Source organism: Vulpes vulpes, chromosome X (genome assembly GCF_048418805.1).
Source record: "Vulpes vulpes isolate BD-2025 chromosome X, VulVul3, whole genome shotgun sequence".
Taxonomy (NCBI): Eukaryota; Metazoa; Chordata; class Mammalia; order Carnivora; family Canidae; genus Vulpes; species Vulpes vulpes.
Genome location: NC_132796.1, coordinates 18341179 through 18364539, shown reverse-complemented (window position 1 = coordinate 18364539; position 23361 = coordinate 18341179).

Sequence of the window (23361 nt, the reverse complement as noted above, 5' to 3'; positions counted from 1 at the left end):
TATTTACAATGCATCCGTTCACTTGCTTCCTTTCTTGTCTCTTTTGCAAACCAAAGTCAGTAGTCTTTAGTTGGTTATCTTAATGAAACAAGAGTCTCAAATTCAGTCACAATTACAGATGATGTATATAGCCCTCTAGAACATAAGAAACATTTGCTTGGTGCAACACCATCTTATATGTTTCAATTTCTAGGACTTCCTTCTATGTTTTCCCAGTGTTCCTTCTTACTATTATTTAGTCAACCGCTGTCCTGCGGCACTAATGTGTGAGTGTTCTCTCTAATAAGGTTCCTTGGAGTATATGCACCTAGTCTTATGCTAGGCACTAGTGCCACAAAGATGGGAAAATAGCTTTATCACCCCCAAGGAGCTGCCTCTATAGTGAGAAAGACAGACATACAAATACCTATTTATAACAAAGTTAGATACAAGGTCCGATGAGCCCATGGAGGAATTCCAAAGAAAGGTCTAAAAGAGAAATGGTGTACTAAACTCATTTTAGGTCTGTAATATAAGAACAACAATAGCTGTAGTTTATGGAGTGCTTAATAAATTTCAGACACAGTGCTAAGCACCTCATATGATTCATTTTATTTAATCCTGTTAATGACCCAGGAGATTGATATTATCATTTCTTCCATTTGCATATGAGAAAACTTGAGCATGAAGAATTTACGATTCTCACTGTCACACAGCTAGCTAATCGATCAGTGAAGGCAAAGCTTGGGTGGAAATCTGTTCATTGTCAAGGTGCAGTTTCTTTCTGATTTTTTTTTTTACCTTTTATTTTGAAATAATTTTACTCTTAAAGAAACATTGGAAGGATTGTAAAAAGAGTTCCCATATATCCTTATCTGGGTTCCCCAATTGTTAATATTTTATCATATTTGCTTTACCATTCTTTCTACTCTCTTGATAAATGTTTTTATACTTTTTCCTCTGCATCAATTGATAGTAAGTTATAGGCAGAATACCCTATTTTCTATGCTATACACTGAGTGTTGGTGTTGCCCCAAAATTCATGTTAGATAATAGCTTACCAATTGTGATGGCATTAGGAAGTGGGTGGGGCCTTTGAGGCTGATTAGTTCATGAGGGAAGAGCCCCCAGGAATGGGATTAGTGCCCTTATGAAAGAGACTCCAGAAAGCTCCGTGTGCCCTTCTACCAGGTGAGGACATGACAAAAAGATGGCTGTTTGTGAACCAAGAAGCCAGTTTGCACCAGACACCAAACTGTCTGGTGCCTTGATCTTGGACTTCCCAGCCTTCCAAACTATGAGAAATAAATGTTGTTATAGCCACCCAGTTTATGGTATTTTTATTATAGTAGTTGGAATTAAGATACTCTCTAGAGGGACACGTGGGTGGCTCAGCAGTTGAGCGTCTGCCTTTGGCTCAGGATGTGATCCCAGAGTCCTGGGATCCAGTCCCACATCAGGCTTCCTGCATAGAGCCTGTTTCTCTTTCTGCCTATGTCTCTGCCTCTCTCTGTGTGTGTCTCTCATGAATAAATAAATAAAATATTTTTTTAAAAAAGATACTCTGTAGATACTTCAAGGTTTGTTTCCAAAATGACAAAGATACCCTCCTGTATAATCGTATTACAGCCACCAAAATCAGAAAATTAAGATTGGTGTAATACTACCATTTAATCAACAGACCGTAATAAAATTATGCTAATTGTCCCAATAATGTGCTGTTTTCCAGTAAAAAAAATATATATATATTTTTTTTTTCTTTTATTTGAAGAGCCAATCAGTCCAGAATTCTGTGTTTCATTTAGTTATCATGTCTTTTTGGTCTCCTTTAATCTAGAACACTTCCTCAGCCTTTCTTTGTCCTTCATGACTGATATTTTTGAAGAGCACAGACCAGTTATTTTGAGGACTATCTTTCAATTTGGATTTGTCGGATGTTTCCTCATGATTAAATTCAAGTTGTACATTTTTGGCTAGAATACCACCAAAGGGATACTGTGTCCTTCTCAAGTGCATTATATCAGGAGGCCATGATGTCAGGTTGTTTAATACTGGTGATGATAACTTTAATCACTTGGTAAAGGGGGTATCCATCAATTTTTTTCCATTCTAAAGTTAATATTTTTCCTTTTATAATTACCATTTTGTGGGAAGATATAAAAATCCTGTTCCTCAACAAATATTCTCCCACTAGTTTCAGTGTCTTGCCTGAAATAATTATTACCATTATAACAGGCAGTGGAAGAGAGAGAGAGAATTGTCAAACAGATTCCCCGCTGAGCAAAGAGACCAATACAGGACTCAATCCCAGGACCTTGAGATCATGACCTGAGCCGAAATCAAAAGTCAGACACTTAACCAACCAAGACACCCAGGTACCCCTTGTTGTTTTTTTTTTAATTGAAGTGTGGTTGACACATAATAGTTCTAGGGAAACAACATAGTATTTGGCAGTCATAAACAGTTTGAATGTTCACCACCATGGGTATAGTTGCCATCTGTCACCATACAAAGTTAGTATAATATTATTGACTATATTCCGTATGCTGTACTTTTCATCCCATGACTTACTTATTTTATATATATTTGTAAGGAGTAATGTATTTTTATCAGTTATAATATGTTACTATCATAATTTACTTTGCATCTCCATTTGTCCCAGATTTTGGTATTCCCTTCAAGCTTGTTCCTTTGTTCTATGAACATATTTTGTTCATTCTTTGAGGATCTCTTTACTTTCTAGCATCACAAAATATTCTAGGTCTACCTTATACTTTCCTTCCCCAAGCCACAGAATCAACCATTTTTCTGAAGTTTGCTTTTGTTCTTAATTAACCTCTCTTTCTGGTCGCTCACCAGTTCTATATATATATATATATATATATATATATATATATATATATATATATATATTATATATAATAGAAGTATCTTATTATCCAGAAATGTCTCTGAAACAGCCATTTTCCCAACTAATACAGTGATAATAAAAACTCACTAAGCTAGCTTGAAGTCACTGTATAATTTCCTAAAATGTCTTCTAATTCCCCCCAAAAGGGATCATGTGATTCCTAGGGAAGATAGAAAATGAAGGAAAGGAAAAGAATTTTAAAAAGTCATAGAAACATATTTTTTTAGTACCTTCTCTGTGTTAGGTACCAGGATAAATACTTTCACATGTAACTTCTAATTATATCTCTGCAACAATTTCTCAGGGTAGAGATTATGTTCCTCACTTAATAGGAAAATGCAGGTTCAGTACTTCTGTGACTTGCTATAACCTACATAGTAAGGCAGAGAACTAGAAATCGAACCTATCTCTATCATGTTTTAAACCAGTCTTCCTCTACCCAATGCTACATCTATACAGTTTTAATGCTAGTTCATATCCTATATTCTATTTCTGTAATTGGCCATCCCTCTACAACTTACATAGTAGCTCTTTATTTACCCATTTCCCAAATACCGGAACACCTTATGCTCAGACAGATGATAAAGACTTTCCTTAGCTCTAAGAACAACCTGTTACAACAAACATCTTTCCTTGAATTAGGATTCACCACCTGCTTTTTAGGTTAGCTTTGTTTTCTGAACGGTGAGGCACAGTACTCTAGAACTACTTGACATATAACAGACAGCCTTTATTCAGTAGGCTGTTATTAATGCCTCTTGTAATAAATACTATACTTGGTGTCTCCATTTTTTAAAGACTATGAAGTTTGGGCTGGAGGGAGTGCAGTTCACTCATCAGTAGAAAATTTGAGAGCATAAGGAATTTTTGTTTCTCTAACAGGGCAGAACTAAAGTGTCTGATTATATAGCAAAGCAAGGTGATGGTTATGGTGTTTATTCTCTGTATGAATTGATTACAGATCAAAACCAAGACACATCTAGAGATATGCCCTAGCAAGTTAAAACAGTCAGGATTCATTCAGGCAGGGTTAGATGAAACCTCTGGTGAAATATGAAGAAATAATTCCTAATAGAGCAACTAGGAATAGAGGGCAGCTAATGTTTACACATTTTAAGCAATGCCTTTGCATCTCAAAATAACTATGTGAAGGAGAGTGGGTGCGTGACCTCATCCTCATTTTATACATGAAGAATATTGAGGTTCAGAGAGATGAAGTGACTTACTTAAGATCTCACAGCTCATGAACTGGCACCTTATACCACACCACGATTAAAGTCCGACAAATTAGATTTTTGCTGGAATCTCTGGGCTTAATCAAATCAATGTGAGCAGATGGCAAAGTAAAAGAAATCCATTTCACTTTATTCCTTGAAGCCTCTTAATAAAAGATGGAAGAAGTGATGTGAGGCCCCTTATTCTATTTTTTTAGCAAAATTACGCCTTGTTTTTGAGTACACCACAATATGATGTGTGAAATATTTTTTGGCCAAATTAATAGCATCATACCACAGAAGTTATTTTGCCTCTGATGATATGTAATCAATTGTTGCACTATAGCAATCAAATAACCTTTTCCACTATTTGAGTAGGGATAAATATAAACCCCCGAATAAGGAGAGAACTGAAGGGGCATCATAGAATTGGAGAGTTTGCCTACACGCACACCACCATAACCACCACCACCACCATCACCACACTAGACTGAGGTTACTAATTGGCACTTATGACATAAAAGGGTTTATGTGAGAATCACTTTATCATATTTTGGGGAATATATGCAGGTGTTATGGCAATTATGTGTAGAGCTTATGACCAAATTATTAAACTAAATATAATAATCATTATCATGTATTGAATACCTTATTGTGTCAACTAGATCACAAGATACTTTATTGCCATTTTATCATTTATTAAAACTTCTCTGTTGCAATGAACTTTTTATTCCTATTTTTTTAGATATGTGTACTGAAGCTCAGACCACACAGCTGATAATTGGGGAAGCCAGGGCTAGAAAGAATCTCATTGTGTTGAATGCCAAAGCCAAGTCCCTTGACAACTTGACAATCCCAAATGATTAGAATGTTGTAGATATTATGGTAGATATGAGTCTGCTATTAACTCTCAGCCCTTCACATAGGAAGTTAGTGAATTATCTCCAACCAGGAGTGCTTGGGTGTCTCTCGCAATTACCTTTCATCTTAATGGCATTACCATTTTTCCCTCTCTTTTATCTTCTGCAGCATTCTTCTGGATGTGGCAAAAACTTGAATATTATTTTATTTCCAGTTTTTACTTAAATTCTAGTTAGTTAACATGTATGGTAAAATTGGTTTCAGAAGTAGAATTCAGTGATCCATCACTTCCATACAGCATCCAGTGCTCATCCCAACAAGTGCCCTCTTTAATCTCCATCCCCCATCTAGCCTATCCCCCACTCACCTCCCTCCATCAACCCTCAGTTTGTTCTTTATAATTAAGAGTCTCCTATGGCTCATTTCCCTCTCTCTTTCTCTCTCTCTCCTTTTTCCCTTCCCCATTTTCATCTGTTTTGTTTCTTAAATTCCACATGAGTGAAATCCTATGGTATATGTATTTTTCTGATTTCTTTTGCTTAGCACACTCTGTTTCCATCTATGTTGTTGTTCATGGCAAGATTTCATTCTTTCTGATGGTTTTTTTTATAAATTTATTTTTTATTGGTGTTCAATTTGCCAACATCTAGAATAACACCCAGTGCTCATCCCATCAAGTGCCCCCCTCAGTGCCTGTCACCCTCTTTCTGATGGTTAAGTAATATTCCATTGTGTATGTGTGTGTGTGTGTATATATATATATATATATATATATATATATATATATATATATAAACTGTGAGAGTTAGAAACACAAAAAAGTTTTGCACAAGTCCTTGATACTGTGTAGGTACTGCTGGAAATCTGGTGTTCTGTATATATATATCACATACTCTTTATTCTTTTTACGGTAATCTAGTCTCCAATTATTTCTTTTCCAGGTGTTTAGACTTTGCTGACAACTCCTCCCTCTCCTTCTCCTGCACAGATGCTCTTCTATTCTGTAGCTTCTCTCTCCTGATGACTTATCTTCATTTTCTGGTCATATTGTTATGGCTCCTTAGTATATTGTGTTCCTTCTCTATCATTTATTGCTTAGCATGTTATCTGCTTTTTTGTATGTCATGTTTCATGCAATTGTCCTGTGAAATTCTGGCCCGTGAGAATTTGCCTTCTCTTTTGTGAGCCAATTCTTAGAACTTATCCACACTTAAGCTTTTAGAAAGTTGAGGACTTAGTTATCTGCATCTACTCCAATTTCATTTGAGGAGCCATGAAATGGTGACCAAACGTAGTACCCACAGGAGGACAATTTCTTTAGAAAAGTAGTTCTCAAATGTTAGCCTTTATAACAATCACCTAGAGGACTGGTAAAAAGATAAAAATGTTGAGCCCACCTCCAGCTTTTCTGATTTAATAAGTCTTGGGTATGGGGAGGGTAGAATAAGCCTTGAGACTTAGCTTTTTCTTACACATTCCTAGGTGATGTTTATATTATAGGTCCAGAGACCACACTGTGAAAACTACTGCCTTAGACGGAGAGGGGAAAAAAGAAAGCCAGTCTACCATGTTCTCATCTCATAATAGTCTTGTTGAGAATGCAGTTGTTTGACAATTTTTTAAATCATCTACCATTTCTCAGCATGTTTATAAGTAGTATTTATAAAACAATAAAGAAGCCTTTATCCATGATTTTAAGGAATTCATGAGTTAATAGGAGACATGTATGAACATATGTAAGTGAATAAATGGTAAGGCCTATGGTATGGGTTAAACAAGATACAATCAGAGGAAAAAGAGATGGTGTTGACTTTTTTCCTTAGATGTTACATCACATTTCATTAAATGGAGGTAACAGTTAAAAAAGCCTTTGGAGGAGGTACAAGAAGCACCTGTAGGCAAATACAAGTTTGTTCAGAGCCAGAGAAATAAAAAGCTTGGAGAGTTGGAGGGAACTGGTAGGTTTTTGGTATGGTTTGAATGTTTAATGAGGTGGAGATTGTCAAGGAAATATTAAAGGGATGTGATAGAACAAAAGAAAGATCAAAGCTTGTGTGTGACCTCAAATGCCCTTTTCCTAGGGTTGGCAAGGTAATTTGAATGTTTCTATCAGTCAAGAGCATTATCAGACTTGAGTTTTAGAAGTATCACTGAAGAAGATGGTAGGGATGAAGGAAGAACATGGTGACAAAAAGAAAGCATGGAGACTCTTTTTTTTTTAATTTTTTTTATTTATTTATGATACTCACACACACACACACACACACACAGAGAGAGAGAGAGAGAGAGAGAGGCAGAGACACAGGCAGAGGGAGAAGCAGGCTCCATGCACCGGGAGTCCGACGTGGGATTTGATCCCGGGTCTCCAGGATCGCGCCCTGGGCCAAAGGCAGGTGCCAAACCGCTGCGCCACCCAGGGATCCCAGCATGGAGACTCTTGAACCAAAAGAGAAACTCGTAGACTGGGATACCAAAGATTTTGATATTGAGGAAATTGCTGTTCGATTCGGAAATAGCCTACAGACATTGTATTGTAATACTTTCTTTATATGCCTGTCTTACACAGTACACTGAAAGATCCTTGGTCATCTTTGTATCATCAGTAGCTATGGGAATGCCTGGCTTTTGTAAGAGCTTAAGAGATGTTGACTGAGTTAGTAAATAAATTAATGCAAACCAGTATATCATTTATTTTCTTTTGAACTTCATTCCCATCCTTTATAAAGTAGGGTAGGTAAGGATTTATTTCATTCTTTCTAGAATGTGACAAATGAATGGATGAATATTAATAAAGTGATAGGTGCTTATTAAGAAGCAAGTAGAAACGGATGGCATTCTGGTGATGGGATTTATCACACAAATGATAACCAGTTGAACCTTCTTTTATTTGAATAAAATTTCTGAAATTATCTCCAAATTGCTTTGGTAAAGATAGCTGGACTGAATTAAAAAGTGTTATTACAAAAGTCTTTAAATGCCCATTAATGGTTTTGCGCAAGTGGGCTAATTTGCAGATTCACCCATTCCTATATGAAACCAAGGCACTGCTGGTTCTGTCAGATAATTTTCTCAATTATGTCTCTAGGCAATTAAATAAATTGCAAAAAATAGTCCATTGCTTTTGGAAACTCCCATTCTGAGAGGAGTGAAATTCTTATTCATGAGAGACTCAGTATCACCGGTCCAAAAAGAGAGTTAAAAAATAACTGCTTTTGTTTTTTTAAGTTTATTTACTTATAATCTCTATACCCAGCATGGGGCTCAAACTCATGACCCTGAGATCAAGAGTCCCAAGCCTGGTGCCCCAAAAATAACTACTTTTAATCTTACCTACTTACTTTCCTGATCAGTTCTTTCCCTAGTACTCTAGCATTGGCAAGACCAAGACATCTTCCTGCTTTTATGATTTTATTTCTTCTTTTTAACAGCAAGGATAAAGTTCAAGGATACAGACTCCAAAGAGCAATGAAATAAGAACTACATTTAGACACATGCTAGGGATATTTCTGAATCCAAAAGATAATATCCTAGAAAAAGAGAAAAGAATGGTTCCATAATAAAGAAGAAGAATTAGACTTTTGTTTTTTTCCAATAGAGGATGCTAGTTGGTGATGATGAAATGTGTTCAAAAGTATGAGGGCAAATGATTCTGAAACTTGAATTCTAGATACACTTAATCATGGGGAAAAATGAGATTCCTAAACATAGAAAGGAGTTGGAAAATATACTATATGTAATTTTTTCTAGAAAAACAATATGACTGAAAGATATGACCTAGAAAAACATTTTTAAAAATCCAAAAAAGAGGAAGACATGAGACATGAGAAATGGTGTGTGCAGAGAAACCAACAAAGTCCATCCTTAAGCTGAAACTAGTTTTTCCACTGGTGGTGCTTTGGGCATTTTGGGTGGGCAACTGCTTGTTGTGTAGACTGTCCTGCCTATTACAAAATGCCTAGCATCTGTGATCCCCAATTTTAAAGAATGAATTCTGAGGACCATAGGGGTTTATAATATTTTTTAAGTGAATAAAAAACCGGAACAATAATTTCAGGTGTGGGGGAGGAGGAGTTATAGATATTGTGGTACATTTTTATTGTGAAATTAATAATATCTCAATGGAAAAGATACACACATGACAAAAGGCAGTGAAGTGTCAAGTATATGTCACTCTAACCCTCATTATTTATCCCCAGACTATTTTCAATTTTTTGTACATGCTGTCAGAACATATTTATGAATGTGAGCATATCATATGCATATATTCACCTACAGCTTCCTTTTTCCACTTAATTCATCTAGAATATGTCCAAATCAACACAGGAATAGGCCTTGAACTTCTTTTTCTTTTTTCTCTGTGCTGATGTTTTGTTAAATTTATATTACAAAAAACATGCATGTATGTTGAGGGGACAATATCCAATGGGGCAGAAGAACACACACAGTGAAATGTATCTTTTTCTCCTCTTTCCATCCTTATCTCTCCTTCTGAAGAATTTGCTACCAAAAGTACTGCTACTCTCCCTCCAGGGGTTTATTATTTCATTGTAATATTCCCTGTGTCAGGTTTTATCCTATTTAGAGACCCTCAGTCTCCCTCCCTCTCATAACATACAAGCAGTTTGTCACTTTTCACCATATCCCCCGCCTTCTCTTCCCTCTCCTATTTGTTCTACGTTTCTGGTACATGAAGAGAATACTCTGTTCTTTTTTGCCAGGGGTTATTATAGTGACGTGGAATTTATTTTTATTAGCTTTTACCATGTCTACTTACATGACTACATGATTTTTCTTCTTTTAACTATATATTATATAAATTAATCATATAAATTATAATCATGTAATTATATAAGTTAATATAATTAATTATATAAATTAATATTCTAGTATTATGTCAACCTTGCAGACCTTTATTAAATTGCAGTTGGAGCCCTTCCTGCCCCCTGGCAGGTGGTCACAGTGAAGTTCCCTCCCTTTGGATTCACTGGACTTCTGAAACCTAAGAGCTATTGTCTTTAGTTTCTAGGAAATTTTTTTTTCTAGGAAATTATTGAATGTCTTTTTGAATCTTCCTGTGCCCACACTTCTCCCTTCTCTCTTCCTAGAACTCTGGGTAGGGATACAACATGTCCTGTCATCTGTACTCCATGCCTTTTTACATATTTTCCATTCTATTTTAATTTTGTCTCCCCCAGTCATTTCTTCTGATTCATCTATTTTTTTTAAAGATTTATTTATTTATTTATTAGAGAGGGAGGGAAAGCAAGAATGCAGGAGTGGAGGTGGGGCAGAGGGAGAAGGAGAGAATCTCCAGGTGACTGCCTGCTGAGTGTGGAGCCCAACACAGGGCTCGATTTTACAACCCTGAGATCATAACCTGTGTGGAAACCAAGAGTCAGATGCTTAACCGACTTAGCCACCCAGGTGCCTCCTGATTCATCTTCTGGTTGCCTAATTCTGATTTTACATGTAACTACTAAACTAACTTTTCAAGTGAAAATTGTATTTTTCTTTTCTTTCTTTCTTTTTTTTTTTTTTTTTTACACATTCAGAAATTCTGTTTGGAGGACGCCTGGGTAGTTCAGTGGTTGAGCACCTGCCTTGGGCCCAAGGCGTGATCTTGGAGTCCGGGGATCAAGTCCCACATTGGGCTCCCTGCATGGAGCCTGCTTCTCCCTCTGCCTATGTCTCTGCCTTCTCTCTGTGTCTCTCATGAATAAATAAATAAAATCTTTAAAAAACAGAAATTCTGTTTGGTCCTTTATCTAAGGCTCTGTGTTATTTTTAACAGTTCCTATATCCTAACTCATACTTTCAGTCTCCTGTTGGATGACGTGAAACATATCAAATACACTTAGTTCATGCAGGCCTAAAAATTTCAATAGCTAAAGTCATTACCGTTCTGATTCTACTATTTGTTGTTTCTTCTCGCTTTTGACTGTGATTTCTTATTTCTTTTTTTTTTTATTTCTTATTTCTTTGTGGAGTTCTTTATTTTTTATTCTGAGTTAATATTTCATAGAACTTTGAGGCATTTATTGAAATTTCAGTCTCCCAGAAACAGATTGTATTGGTTTCTGCCAGGGACTCACCCTACAGAACATCACTTTAAAGGGAATGTGAGCTTGAGATTTTTTTGGACCAACTAGTATGAATTTGGTCTATGTAAAAGATAACTTATAATTGTTAATTCTCAAGAGGCAGGCTCTCCATTTTGTATCCTCTGCCCTGCTCACCAAGAAGCTGTGAGTACTAGTCAAATGGTCTTAGGGAAACAGTGCCCCACTTAACCTCTTTAAGTTCTACCTTTCATTTAATTCTTAAAAGCTGTGGAATATTTATTATCTTTCAAACTCATGAATGCATATTAGGTTTTGGAGAGGGGTGGGTTTTTCTTTTCTTTTCTTTCTTTCTTTTTTTTTTTTTTTTTTTTGCTTATTTTAGTCAGCATTTTATGTGTTTACGGTGTGTGAATTGGTCAAGGCTTCTAGCCTTTCTTACTACTGGAAATAATTGTCCTTTTTGTCCAATAGAGTACAAGCTTGTCAAAATTTCTGAGTTCACACCACTTTCTTAGTTTGCTGGGGTTTATTTGTTTGTTTTGTAAAGATTTTATTTAATCATGAGAGACACAGAGAGAGGCAGAGTCATAGGCAGAGGGAGAAGTAGGCTCCCTGCAGGGAGCCCAACGTGGGACTCGATCCCAGGACCCCATGATCACACCTTGAGCTGAAGGAAGACGCTCAACCACTGAGCACCCAGGTGTCCCTTAGTTTGCTGTTTGATACATAATTTGTCTAGCTATAAAGTTGTAAGTTTATTTTATGTCTCCATGTTTAAGGCCTTGTCACTTGATCTTCTTGCCAGCAGTGATGTTTCTATATAATCTGATTCTTACCTGATACCTCTGAATGTCAAATCACTCTCTCTGTATCTTTCTGGGTCTTGTGTACACATACTCTGTGACTCTTCATTCTGTCTTTGAAAACATTTGTGCTCTTATATTTCATTGTTAAAACATATTCCAAGAACAAGCCAGATGCAAGTTATTTGCATCATTCCTACCTATAATCAGAGGACACTTTTAATTGAAAATATATATTGAGACTAGGGATAATTTCCCCCTATTTTCTCCATTAATTTCTTCAACTGTGTAATATTCATTCTGGGTGTCTGAAATGCTTATTACTAGACTGTTGGACTTACTAGGTTGATCATTTTGTTTTTTCCTTTGTGTCATATTTTCTTTCCATTCTTTATTCTAAAATACATCCTTTATGTGTTAAGGGGCACTTTAATTAGAATAAAATGGAACATCTATGTGAGTACTTGCATCCACCCTACATGCTTCAAAGTGATCACATTTACTATGTCCAACATTTCTTTAATGATAAAATACACACATAAAAAGTAGATCCATGGAAACCTAAAGATATACCCTAGCTCAATCAGCTCTGACCTACAGCTTAAGCAAGTACAATTTTAAATTGTAAGTTCCTGAAAAACAAATGCATTTTAGTATCACAATGTTAAAGTCTCATATTCAGCACAATAATTTAAAAAATAATAGCTCTAACTCTTACATGATGAACACAGGGATAAAAAAATAAAGGCAGTTTTATTAAGAGCCAGAGGGTATATCATTTATATCAGAGCCAGAAATGGAAGTTGAGGTAAGCAAAGAATCATCACTACAGTGTGCAGTGAACACTAGTGTAACTAATTTTTAAAGATTATAATATGGAAATTGAGTATTATAGACTCTTGGTACCAATGTGTCACATGACTATTACCATGGACTACAACATTAAAAATTTCTTGACTGTTGAATACTTGATACATGCTCCAAGCTTGTAAACTCAAAGAGCATACAGTCTTCAAATTCTACTGCTTGGCTTTCTGCTGAGTCCAAGATCTGTCTTCTACCAAGTGAGGAAATACAGAGAACTATGATTATCTGTAATATGAAAGAGAGGTCATTATACCTCCTCTTTTCTTCTAATGTTTTGGGATATTTGCCTGATTTCTGTCTTCTAGGCCAAGTAATCATATGCCAGAATCCAAATTATGAAAGGGAAATTTAGAATGATTTTTATCATACTGGAAAAAATATATGAACTGATATTCTATTGAATTTACATTAATTGATAGAGATTTAAAATTGGTATAGTATTAAACCAGCCTTTCTAGCATTATTTTTTTTATTCTAAAAATTTCCATCTCTTTCCACACATTACCCATCTGTTCTTATGTGTTGTCTAATACTACCATTAGAGCCCTTAGCATATGATAGAAATCAATGACATCAAAACAGAAATGAAGAATGCCTTTGATGGGATTCACCAATAGAATAGATGCACAGCTTAGGAAAGAATTGTGAGCTTGAGGATATGTGAATAAAAACTTCACAAACTGAAAAATAAAGAGAAAAAGGTTGAAAAATATGGAACATAATATCCAAAGAGCTGTTGGGTTACCAAAGGTGTAACACAAAAATGGGAATACCAGAAGAAGAAGAGGAAGGAAATAGAAAGGCGCAGGAGAAATATTTGAAACAGTAAAGACTGGGAATTTTCCCAAATTAATGTCAGATGTCAAACCACAGGTTAAGGAAGCTGAGAGAATGAATGGCCTCAAAAAAGAAAAGAAAAAGAAAACAACAACAAAACCTAAACCTAGATATATTATATTCAAACTACAGAAAACCAAAGTTAAAGACAAAATCCTGAAAGAAGCCAGATGAGAAAAACACTTTAGAGGAACAAAGAATTACACTGGACTTCTTAGAAACCACGGAAGCAAGAAGAGAATGGAGTGAGATACTTACTGTGTTGATTCAGACAACAACAAACACCACCTACCTAGAATTCATGACCTGTGAAATTATCCATCAAAAGTCAAGGAGAAATAAAAAATTTTCAGACAAATAAAAATGGAGAGAATTGTTGCCAGTGGATCTGCTTTGGAAGAAATGTTTTAAAAAGTTCTTCAGAGAAAAGATAAATGATATAGGTCAGAAATTGTGATCTATATAAGTAAAAGAAGAATATCAGAGAAGGATCACTGAAGATAAATGAAAAACTTTTATTTTTCTTATTCTTAATTAACCTAATAATCTATTCAAAATTATATTAGCAACATATATTCATCAATTATACTTTATGAATAAGATAAATGACAGCAGTAATACAAGAGGTAGGAGGAAGGAATTCGGTATACTTTGTAATTGTACCATGAAGTGACACAATGCTATTTGAAAGTGAATTTACATAGTTGTAAATGTGTATTGCAAACTAAAAAACAACTGCTAAGTAAAAGCAGACCAAGCATTAATATGCTAAGGCAGGAGAGAAAAAGGAATCCTATAAAATGCTCAATTAAACACAAAAGGCAGGAAAAAAACTCTTAAAAAATATGGTAGCCATTAATCCAGCCATATCACTAATCACATTAAATGTCAGTGGTCTGCATTCACCAGTCAAAAGATATTTTCAGAGTGGATCTTCACAAAGAAGACTAAACTATACATAGTCTATAAGAAACCCAGTTTAAATGGAATGGAGAAAGATATACCACATTAACACTAATCAAAAGAAAGCTGGAATTACTATCTTAATTTCAGGCATCAAACTTCAATGCAAGGAAAGTTATCAGGGATAAAGAGGGAGCGTTTTATAAGGTAAAGGGGTTAATTCTCCAAGAATACATAACAATCCTTAATCTTCATGCACCTAACAAGAGAGCATTAATATACCCAAGGCAAAAACTGATAGAACTGCAAGGAGAAATAGACGGTTGCAGTATTTTTTTAAATTTATTTTTTATTGGTGTTCAATTTGCCAACATATAGAATAACACCCAGTGCTCATCCCATCAAGTGCCCCCCTCAGTGCCCATCACCCAGTCACCCCCACCCCCTGCCCACCTCCCTTTCTACCACCCCTTGTTCGTTTCCCAGAGTTAGGAGTCTGGACGGATGCAGTATTATAGCTGGAGACTTCAGCCTCCATCTACCAGGAGTGAAAAGATCTGTAAGAATATAGTTGAACTCAACAACATCATCAGTCAACTGGATCTAATTGACATCTACAGAATATTTCATCTAACAGCAAAATATGCCTTCTTCTGAAACTCACATAGAACATTCGTCCTTTCACATTGCTGTCCAGGTGAACACAGCCATATCTTTTATTAGCTAAATAAATGCATGCTTTAATAAATGTGTCTGTATTTTAATCTTGGAGCATGACTCATAGTGTTTATGGTTTCCGCTACAGTTCTAAGAGCAAAACAAGCTCTTTAAAATAAGATTTCCTTAATTCCCAAAAACTGTAAGGCTGTTGTTACAGTTTTAATATCACTTCATTAATCCCTTCATTCGGCCATTAATAGCACTTTATTCCTTCATTCAGCTATTCAAAAACTGCTTGTAGCATGTACTCTCTGGCTCATATTTTGCATTGCCTTTAGTGAATTCTCTGACTGCCATTTTATTTTCTTTCTTCTGATCTTCAAAGAGCAAGACACCTGATGACCTCCTTGGAAAAGGGAGAATCTTGTGTCTTATCCATTTCTATCTGGATGTCTGATATGTCTTTCTATTCATACCCAACTTCTCCTTGTATAATTCAGATTATGTTAATCTGTTTATTTTCTTCAGTGTGGCAGGCTTTGGCAAAGTAAAGATGCATTCAGGATGAAATCACTTTTGCTGGCTCTGAGGGAAAATATTAAAAATATTTTTTGATGGGGCTTAAGTAATAAAATAACAGATTTAGGAAAGAAAAATAACCAACCCCCCACTCCCGTAATCCATGCTCTTTTTAAATCTGCCACATCAATGTAATCTTGTGAACTCATGCACATTTCCTTTCCACATTTACAAAATGTGACTATAGGTAGATGGTTGTCTTGGGAACTCTGAACCCTCTTTTCTGAGAGTTGTCACCTTGTTCCCACCCCAAGTTACTCTTTTCATTGTAGTCCCAGATTTTATTGTCACATTGCCCTATTGATTATGAGGGAAACAATTATAGATCTTAGAGAAGTTAAATCAGCATAATGTGGGATCCCTGGGTGGCACAGCGGTTTGGCGCCTGCCTTTGGCCCAGGGCACAGTCCTGGAGACCCGGGATCGAGTCCCGCATCGGGCTCCCTGCATGGAGCTTGCTTCTCCCTCTGCCAGTGTCTCTACCTCTCTCCCTCTCTCTCTGTCTATCGTGAATAAATAAATAAATCTTTAAAAAATCAGCATAATGTAAGGTTATCCTATAGATTTTCTCATCCATGTGTTTGGAACCAGAAGAGTCTGCTTTTTGATACAATTCATCATATCATTTATATGCATGTCTGACTAGATTATGTGTGAAATTGAATGTTAAACATGGTTGATGTGACCTTGAATATTGCTCTTTTCCTTTCTCTCTCACTTTTATTCATTGTGATTTTTTCATATCTCACTTGTTGAATTTTATTGACCTAATTTCCCAATATAGATAGGTTTCCTGAAGGGTGAGAAAAACAACTTGAGAGGGAGAAAAAAAAGAAAGGTAATGTCCAGAGTTAAAATAAGTGCAAGCGTAAAGGGCACTAGCAACAAATAACCGCTTGCCATATTGAGACACTGTGGGAGACTCCCAGGATGCCCAGAGATGCTATTAAATTCACACTGCCTGACTTTTATACCATTCTCTTAGGATTTACAGCAACTGCCAGAAGTCAATTGAAGTTTTTCTGGGCTATTCTCCACCTCCTCTCCAGTATTCTTAATGTTCCCAAAAGCCATTAGAAGGGGTTAATGATAGAATGCAGAATATTTTTCCTTTTAAACCTTGAGTGAAATCATGTCTGAGGGACTACTTAGCTTCTTTGTGAAGGCACAAAGACCAAAGTAATCTCTTAAGACTTTTTATTCTATTGATTTTACAAAGACATTTTTAAGTAAAACATTGCAATAGAAAAAATATTAAGTTTATCAAATGGAAGATTGAGCATAAATTTTGTAAGTATACAAATCAAAACAAACCATCCTACCAACTGTTTTGTCAAGAGATGTCTTTGGCTGAAAGAAAGGGAAATTTCACAAGATGATGTTCACAGGTGAGAATGGTAGGTATTCTTGGTGCAGCTACCCCTTGGTGTCATTAAGGACTCAGATACTTTCTCTTTTTGTGTTTCACCTTCTTTGGTGTGTTGGCCTTTGGTCTTAATACATTGACATCATGATGGCAGTGGAATTTCTACAGCTCCATTGTGAAACTCATTATCAATACAGGAAGAGAGGAAATGTCTCATACTGCCATACATGACCCTTTTATCAGAAAAGCAAAATTTTCCTAGAAGCACGCTCATATACAACCCCTGACCTCTCATTGCTTCAACAGGGGTCATATGGTCACTTCTAGCTTCATGAAGGTTGGTGAACTGATTCTTTGCTATTTTTATCATTTATAGTGAGAAAAAGAAAGGGATCAAGGGTTAGGATGACTATTAGGTTAGACAACTGAGTGTCTGCCATACAAACTAAATTGATCGAGTTTTACGAATCCTGTCTAATGCACCATTATGTGACTGTAGAAGGTAAATTTATGAAAATAGGCAATGATGAAAGAAAACTTTCTGCAGTACTTTATCATGATAACTATGCTCTCAGTATATAAATCCTTTCATTGGTTAATAGAGAAAAAATTCACCATGAATTACAAGTGAGTTATTACAAATATCAGTTATTCTGTTAAAGATAAAAAATAAGTACTGAAAAGCTATTTGGAGAAAAACTTTGGAACTGGTTCTTTTTTAACTTAAAGATCAGTTGCCTAAACTTTTGACCAAATTTCTCAAACAAGAAAGACTAATATCATCGTTTGAAAAACAATGCAGTAAATTAAATAGATATTTGAAAAAATAAATGGATGTCATTGGAATCTCTAATCATTAGACTTCTAATGTGGATGCCTCTGACAAACAATCAAGCTTCAACAGTTTGGATGAATCATTCTCATTCTTGGATTTTGTTACTTACAGGGTATTTTCTGTTTTAATTGAAGACTGAATATATTTCAAATGATTTTGCTAATATTTATTGATGAGTGAATTGCACTGAATTGTGAAATTTTGTTTCACTTGAATAAGAAAATCCAACAGTTGAGCAATTAAATTCATTCCAATCAACTGAGCTTCTAGAAAATTGGCTTGAAATGGCATTGAGGAATCTAATTTAATTTCTACATGTTGTATGCTAATATAACTATGGGCCAAGGATTTAGCATCATGGACTAATATTTGAAGTTAGAGAAGAGTTCAGAGAACATCTTCTGTCACCCCAGATGGTATGGTAGAAGTAAGGTTTAATTTAACTCCCTTGGGGGTCCCTGGGTGGCTCAGCAGTTAAGCACTGCCTTCGGCCCAGGGCATAATCCTGGGGTCCCGGGATCGAGCCCCACATCAGGCTCCCTGCATGGAGCCTGCTTCTCCCTCTGCCAGTGTTTCTGCCTCTCTCTCTCTCTCTCTCTCTCTCTCTCTCTCTCGAATAAATAAAAATAAAATCTTAAAAAAAATTAACTCCCTTAATTCTTCAGACAAAGAATCTTAGTTTAGAAAATATTAAGTGACGTGATCAAGATAGTATAACTAGTTAGTAAAATCAGGAGCTGAAACCAAATTGTCTTAACGCTTGTGTCAATATTGCAGTACTCTAGTTTTATATTTTGCTTTAAAATAATGGTCATAGCACTATTTTACTTGCTACTTGCTGCTTCAGAAAACTGGTAGGAATAAAATTCATGGGCAAGCCAAGATTTGCAAATAATGTTGATGTATGAGGTTAAGGGACCTTCATATGCATATTAACGTAGCCCAACAAAGAATCAGTAATCCATGTAGCTAGAAACAAAATCTTGGACTTAAAAAAGCCAAGGTATCTTATCAAAATCAGGTAACAGAATAATGCCTCTCCATTGTATTCCTTCTCATATTGTGCTCTCCAAGAAATCAATTTGAGGAGAAGACAATGAAAATATTTGTTGCAGCCAGGTGATTGAGTTCTCATCTGGGAATTGTAAAAGTAGTTAGAGAAAGAAAGGAGGTTTTCTGTTAACCCCATCTGTATTCTCTTTGATTTGCTGGGGTCAGAGTTTCCTCGGAAAGCTAAAAATAGCTTGCCATTTCCAAATTCAGACACATTGGGAGTTAGGGCTTCAGCATATAAATTTTGGAAAGAGAAAAACATTCAGTCCACAACAAACCCCCTAGGAACCACGAGCAACTTATGAAAGCTTCAGTAATAAGGACTCAACCTTCATCTATTTCTGAGAGTTTCCTGTCTCTTTATATGGAACTGGAAAGAAATTCCAATGAGAGTATTTCATCCTTTCATCTATTCATTTATTTAACATATTAATTGAACATCTATTATGTGCCAGATTATCCTAGGAACTAAGGGTCAGTGATGAACAAAACAAGGTTTTTTTTTTTTCCCTCATGAAATGTATCTTCCAATAGAGGGAAATAGAAAGATAAAAAAACATATATCATGCCATAGTAATACACTCTATTAATAAAAATAAAACAAAATAAAAATGTAGAGAAAGATAGGAGCCAGAATTGCTACTATTCAATGACAGTCAAATAAATCCTCTCAAATGAGGTGACTTTTATGCAGAGGCCTAATAGCTATAGCTTTAGCACCTTCAAATATTAAAACTGAAAAGGTAATGAGAGAGCATATTCTCAGATTCCTTCATTGTACAGAAGGATAAACTGGGATCTAAAACAGGTTGGCAAACATTTTTCATTCAGTGGCCAGGTAATAAATACTTTTTATTTTGCAAGCTGAACAATCTCTGTCATAACTACTCAACTATACTATTGTAGCACAAACACAACTATAGATAAGTAAACAGAGAAGGTGGCTGTGTTCTGGTTTGTCCTTCAGACTGCAATTTATCTATCCCTAATCTCGAACCATGAAATGACTTTTCCATGGTCACACATTTGATGATTGATGACAGAAGATAGAACAAACATGTTCTCCTGATATTGAAAACAACAAAGACATTTTTTAAAAGATTTTATTTATTTATTCATGAGACACACACAGAGAGAGGCAGAGACATAGACAGAGGGAAAAACAGGCTTCTTGCAGGGAGCCCAACATGGGACTTGATGCCTGGACCCGGAATCACGCCCTGAGCTGAAGGCAAACGTCCAACCACTGAACCACCCAGATGTCCCAACAACAAAGACATCTTTAGAGCAAATTATTACTGAAATGGAATTAATTAATAATATTATCGTCATGGATGAAAATATCGTCCACTTAACTCCTGGCACTTGAAGTGATTTCAGGGCGAGAACTGTCTTTGTTTAAGAAAACATGTTGATGAATTATTGAAGATGACATTCTGAGGGTAGAATGTAGCAGGAAGCAATAAAACAACAAGGATGGCTCAGTTACTCTGCATTAGAAATTAACAGAAACTATGGGTTCCTGGGTGGCTCAGTGGTTGAGTGTCTGCTTTTGGCTCAGGTTGTGATCCCAGGGTCCTGGGATTGAGTCCCACATCAGGCTTCTTGCAGGGAGCCTACTTCTCCCTCTGCCTATGTCTCTGCCTCTCTCTCTGTGTCTCTCATTAAAAAATAAGATCTTTCCTTTTAAATAAAGAAATCAACAGAAACTAAAGAACAAGGAGATGCAGAGAAAAGAGAAAGAGGGAGGAGACATTCAACAGAATGGGGTGTAGTAGAAGGAGTTTAAGAAAAAGATATCTAATCACTTGTTAATGGGCGACATTGCTTCAATGTGAACCTCCTATTGTCCTCAAAAATTAAGTAAACTGATGCACAAATCAAATACCATTTATGAATGGGCTTTGGAGGATGTGTGTGTGGCAGTAGGAGGAAGTAAGAAAGGAAGCTAAATTTTTTGTCTGTGCCTGTTTCGTGTGTGTGTGTGTGTGTGTGTGTGTGTGTGGCATTTAATTAAAACCTCACCTTCTATAGCTCAACCATCTGTCTTCTCTATTCCTGCAGTTAAACACCACCAGGGAAAGTCCTGTTAACAGGGCAGATTTGTCCAGTTATAAGTCAAAAACAACCTCAGAGGGCTCCTCAACAGTGCCCACAGACTCTTTGCAATAGCTATTTCAAACCTTCTCTGTTTTACTTAAGGCATCAAGCTTTCTCCTCCATCTCTTACTCATTGGGCAATAACCTGGTATTTTATTTTATTTCTTATTTTTATTTTTTAAAGATTTTATTTATTTATTCATGAGAGAGAGAGAGAGGTAGAGACATAGGCAGAAAACTGTGGAAGGAGCCTTGGTGTCCATCGAAAGATGAATGGATAAAGATGTGGTCTTTTGATACAATGGAATATTCCTCAGCCATTAGGAACGACAAATACCCACCATTTGCTTCGACGTGGATGGAACTGGAGGGTATTATGCTGAGTGAAGTAAGTCAGTCGGAGAAGGACAAACATTATATGGTCTCATTCATTTGGGGAATATAAAAAATAGTGAAAGGGAATAAAGGGGAAAGGATAAAAAATAAGTGGGAAATATCAGAAAGGGAGACAGAACATGGAAGACTCCTAACTCTGGGAAACGAACTAGGGGTGGTGGAAGGGGAGATGGGGGGGGGTGGGGGTGGCTGGGTGGTGGGCACTGAGGTGGGCACTTGATGGGATGAGCACTGGGTGTTATTCAGTATGTTGACAAATTGAACACCAATAAAAAATAAATTTATTTAAAAAGAGAGAGAGAGACATAGGCAGAGGGAGAAGCAGGCTTCCTGTGAAGAGCCTGATGTGGGACTCGATCCCAGGACCCCGGGATCATGACCTGAGCCGAAGGCAAATGCTCAACCACTGAGCCACCCAGGCATCCCAATAATCTGGTATTTTAGATGGCAAGAGGAAGTATTAGATGGTAACTCCCTTATCTCCCTCCCTCCCCACCTAACTAATGGAGGAACTTTCAACTTGGGACTACCCTTCCGTGGAGAGAGAGGGCTCCTCTCCTATGAAAGCTGCATCCTTCTGCCTCGTGAAGTCTACATATTTCTTATCCCTTGCCACTCCTATTCCAAATCCTCTGTGGAACTGAATCCTTCATATCAGTGCTTAAGTCCTTACAAAAAAAAAAAAAAAAAAAAAAAGCCTTCCATTGCTCCCATGTCTCTACCATCATTTGCCCTCTCTCTCTTTTCTTCACTATTTAGCTTCTTGAACAAATAGTTGGAAAAATTCTCCTCTTTTTGGTCCCCCATTTGCTTCTCACCCACTCTAATCTCTAATCCAGACTCTTCCCATCACTTCATCTTGCTAAATCCAACGGAAAATTTAAATTCTTAACTTATTCAAGATCTCCACAGCATTTGACATTGTTAAACACTCTCTTCTTGAAAACCTTTGATCCCTTGGCTTGAAAGTCATCACCCTCCCTTTTCTTGGTTTGTTTTTGTTGTATTTGTTGTTGTTGTTGTTGTGTTGTTGTTTCCTCTGCTCTAATGTCTCCCTCGCTGCCTCAGTTACAGCCTGATACTCTTCTGCTCCCTGGACACCTAATGTTGCAGTTGCTCAAAACTGAAACTGGAGTTCTCTTTTCTTATTCTGTGTTCTCTTGCTAAGTGATCTTATTCTTTTTTTTTTTTTAAGTGATCTTATTCAGAGTTTTAATTAACACTTATCATCTGGAGACTGAAAATTTTATTTCTACAGAACAAAACTCTCCTTGGAATTTTAAACAATAATTCCAAATGCCTATTTGACATACCTTTTTAGATCTGTCAAATCCATGTCAAAAATCAAATTTCTGATCTCCCTACTTGGTCCTCTTATAGTGAAGAATAGTATCACCATTCAACTATTTATTTGATGAAGAAACTTAGGAGTAATATATGACTCTTACTTAAATGTCAAGCCTCGAGGTGCCTGGGTAGCTCAGTGTGTTAAGCATCCAACTCTTGATTTTGGCTCAGATCTGATCTCCAGGTCATGATATCGAGCCCAGCATTAGGCTCTATGCCCCCCATGCAGAGTCTGCGTGAATTTCTCTCTCCGTCTTCCTCTGCACCTCTCCCCTGCGCTCTGTCTCTCTCTCTCTCTCTCTCTCTGAAATAAATAAATAAATCGTTAAAAAAAATAAACGTCAAGCCTCATATCCAGTTAATCACAAAACTGTCAGTTTCACCTCTTAAATAAATGTCAAATTTCCCATATCTTTCCTTATCTATAGCTGCCACCCTGACCTAAGCTATTGCCAACTCTCAGGTGGACTACTACAGTATTCTACTTTAGTTCTTGGGTTCTCCACTTACTAATACTCCAAATGGGGGTAACTGTGGTGCTATTTTTAAATGCAAACCTGATTCAAACATTGATCAGTGGTTTTTCAT